The sequence below is a fragment of the Myotis davidii genome, unplaced genomic scaffold, assembly GCF_000327345.1.
Source record: "Myotis davidii unplaced genomic scaffold, ASM32734v1 scaffold98, whole genome shotgun sequence".
Taxonomy (NCBI): Eukaryota; Metazoa; Chordata; class Mammalia; order Chiroptera; family Vespertilionidae; genus Myotis; species Myotis davidii.
In genome coordinates, this window is record NW_006294654.1 from 3,072,644 (window position 1) to 3,076,800 (window position 4,157).

The window sequence follows — 4,157 nt, forward strand, 5'->3', positions numbered from 1 at the left end:
AAGTGTGTGCATGAGTTTCCATTAATATTTACAGGAAGATGTTACATATTTATCCACTGAAAGTATTCAGTTTTAAAATTAAGTATATTCTAAGCTATGATTACTATAATCAACACCTGAGTTACCCATCACAAAATATAGAAACTCCTACAGAAGATAGATTTAGAATAATGTCTTATTCTATTCAGGATGCAGTAACACAATGCCACGTATGGTGGCTTATAAACAACAGAAAACTATTCCTCACATTCTATAGTTGAAAAGTTCAAGGTAATGGCACTGTCAGACTCAGTGTCTGGTGAGAGCCCACTTCCTCATGGGTGGCACACTCTCCTAGTGTCCCACAGGGAGGAAAGAACAAGGGAGCCTCTTAGGACTTTTTGATAAGGGCACTAATTCCATTTACAGTATAAGGGCTCAGTCCTCAGAACCTAACCTCCTCCCAAAGGCCCCATCTCCCAGTATCATCAATTTGGAGTTAGAATTTCAATATATAAATCAGTAGGAACACAAACCATTGCAATGCCTTTGCATTATTTTCAAGTGAAACAGTGATTAAAGTATCCTATCTAATAAAGGACAAAAAGGGTAATTGACTGTACCTTCGCTACGCTTCCCATTGGCTAATCAGGGCAATATGCAAATTAACTGCCAAGAAAGATGGCAGTTAACCGCCAACAAAGATGGTGGTTAATTTGCATATGTAGGCGCAGGAGCAGTGAGTGAAGGCCAGCATGGTGAGCGAAGAGCAAAGAGGGAAGCCCACCGTGCCGGCCTCCGCCACGCCCCCGGGGCCCACAGAGAGTCCACCGAGAGGACCGGGCCTCCCAAGCAGAGAGTCTCCATGGTCAGATGGCGCGGTGTCGGGACCGGAATAAAGATGGAGGTGACTCAGATGCCTGGCGGTGACATTAGACCAGTAAGCTGGGCCTTTCAGCAGGGAATTGGGGTGGGGATGGGGCATAGGAGGCAGGCCTGAAATAGAGAACTACAACTCCCAGGAGGCTTAGCAGCCGGGGCCCAGGTGCCTGGCCATGGAATCATGGGGTGTGTCATTTTGCGAGCCACTTTAACCTAGAGGTTTGCTAGGTTGGAAGTTCTGCGCTGGGAGCTGGGGAGAAATGGAGCTGGAGCAGAGAGAGGGGACCATGACAGCCGTGGGCTTTGAGGAGTTCTCAGCACCTCCCAGCTCGGAGCTGGCACTGCCTCTGCTGTTCGGTGGTCACATCCTGGAGAGCGAGCTTGAGACCGAAGTGGAGTTCATGTCTGGGGGTCTGGGCAGCTCCAGCCTCTGGGAGCGAGACAAAGAGGAGGAGGCAGCTCGAGACCAGCCAGCAGCGGCGCCAACGGGAACTCAATCGCATGAAGTACCAGGTGCTGGGTTGGCGCTGCAGGGAGATTGAGCAGGTGAACGAGCGGGTCCTGAACAGGCTCCATCAGGTACAGAGGATAACACGGAGACACCAGCAGGAGCGGAGGTTCCTCATGAGGGTGCTGAACTCCTACGGCGATGACTACCGGGCCAGCCAGTTCACCATCTTACTGGAGGATGAGGGCAGCCAGGCACAGATGCCCCCACCCCAGGCAACCCTGAGAAGAGCCTCCAGAGAAAGAGGGCCTGTCCCCACCCAGGAGGATGCCAGCGCCTGCAGAGGCCAGCAGCCCAGCCCCTGACGAGGGGCCCAGTGGGTGGAAGAGGCGGCAAGCGCCATGAGAAGGGCACCGGGCAGGAGTCCTGCTGACTCCGGAGCTGGCCCCCGTGCAGATAAAGGTGGAGGAAGACTTTGGCTTTGAAGCAGACGAGGCCCTGGACTCAAGTTGGGTTTCTTAGGGGCCTGACAAGCTGCTCCCCTACCTCACCCTAGCCAGCCCCCCCTTTGACTGACCCCCCAATAAACAGACCCCATGCTCTCCTCGGCAAAAAAAAAAAAAAGCTAAGCCCCTCGCCTGCCACGCCAGTCTTGGCCTCGTCCCTGGGGCCCAAGCAGCGAGCGAAGAGCTAAGCCCCTCGCCCGCAGCGCCGGCCCCTCCCGGCGAAGAGCCAAGACCTGGGTTCTGGGCCCTGGAGGAAAACTGGTGCCAGCGGCCAGGAGAAGGGGCCCCCGAGGGGACCTAGAATGCAAGAGGGCACAGGCCTGGCTGAGGGACCCACCTGAGTGCACAAATTTTTGTGCACCGGGCCTCTAGTTGGTAATAATGATAGTATATCACATTAAAATAGAGAAAATAGGTTAAGAATATGTATATTACATATATCTTATTAGTTATTTTCTATATAAAAGGTAAAATTATGTAGTTATGTATGCCTCAGATTATTTTTATTATATTTTACTGGGGAACAGAACACAATCACATCAATATATGATTAGACTACACATGATAGGGGCAGGAGGAACATGTTTGGGGCTGGAAGGTACTTGCTCACACAAGTGGGACATAGAGGAAGAAAAACAATATTAGCACATTAGAAACCATTACAGAGAATGAGGAACTGCAGAGGCATTTTAAAACCTGTGCAGAACTTAAGACTGAAGCCATATGGGAAAACAGTTGTGGATAAAAGCAAAATCAACAAGTTCTCAATTATATTCTTCACCAGTTATATTTTCACCACAAACATATTGTCTGCCTTACAACTGCTCTCTTCATTGCACTCGGCTCATTTTTCACAGCAGAGGTTTGACCCCCCAAATGTGTAAGATAAGGCTATGGCAAGACTTTTTTCTATAGACTTAGAGGCCCAGTGCATGAAAATCATACCTGGGTAAAGTCCCTAAGCCTGGCCAGTGATCAGGACCAATCGGGGCCATCTGGCTGCCGGCCGGGGCCTTCCTTTGTTCCGCACCACCCCTGGTGGTCAAAGCACATCATAGAGAGCAATCAAACTCCTGGTCTCCTGGTCAAACTCCCAAGGGGACACTTTTATACCTACAAAAGGCAAATACGTATTAGCCTTTTATAAAAGGCTAATACATATTAGTCTTTTATATATTGTACATAGATTCATCCTTTTAGATGTGGATAGATATAAATTCCTTTATGTAAGAATTTTTTTTCTGAGAAAGAAAGCATTTCTTAACATGAAGGACTCATAATTTCAGAGCTCTACAGCCACTCAGAAGATCACTCCTTTGTAAATGAATTACCTGCCATGCTTTTATTGGCATTATCTGCCTCTATTTCCAACAGATTGGGAAACTGATAGACAAGTTAAAGCAGAGTTCTCCCCAACAATATGTAACTTTTTTCTACATACATTCAGGTTATTAGGAAAGAGAAAAATATGGACTCATATTTTCTGAGAAACCTAGTAATCTCATGGACAGCAAGACTTGACAGGCATAATAGTATGCTGTTCTTTGAAGTTCCATTTGGCAAAGTTTTGAGATTGGCAACTAGTTAATACAGATCTGCTTTCCTTTACTGAAACCTTGGAGCCAGATGTATCTGAGAATTTGGATAAATTTTCAGATGCAAAAACTTTTATGTCACATTTGCTGTATAATATGTAACTTCCCACAGATGGGTCTGAGAGAGCATTCTATAATCAAACATATTAACATATCTTCCATAAAGTCACCCTAAGTTATTATTAACTAGAGGCCCAGTATATGAAATTCATGCACAGGTAATTCATGGTCCTTAGGCCTGGCTGGCAATCAGCGCTGATCAGGTTCCCCACCTCCCCACCTCCTTCTTCCCTCGCTCCTTCAGCGCCCCACCACAGCCACTGGTCGCCTGCCATGTTACACATTGCCCCCTCGTAGTCAGTGCACGTAATAGCGAGCGATCGAACTCCTGGTCTCCCAATAGAACTCCCGAGGGGAAAATTTGCATATTAGCCTTTTATTATATAAGATACACTCTGATTAACCTCTTGTGAACTCAAGACAGGTAATGGCTCCAAATTTTAAAAAATGACAATTTTAGAGATTTTTGAAATTTGAAATGACAACTAAAAATTGTCAACCTGAAGAATAAAAATCATAGTTATTATTTACTATTATTACTATTGTTATTGTTTACACTGCTTTTCATGTGGCAGACACATAGCAAGTGGTTGACAAAACACTTATTAAATCCTCACAAGAGTATTTTATATACATAATCAAAACCCATTTTAAGAAATTAAAGTGTCAGACTCCTACAAAGGAACA

General features: G+C 46.2%; 1 pseudogene; it reads left to right on the top strand.

Annotated features, from left to right (window-relative positions):
- Positions 1-1,049: 1,049 nt before the first annotated feature.
- LOC102762375 lies at positions 1,050-1,933 on the top strand (annotated as a pseudogene).
- The last annotated feature ends 2,224 nt before the right edge of the window (positions 1,934-4,157 follow it).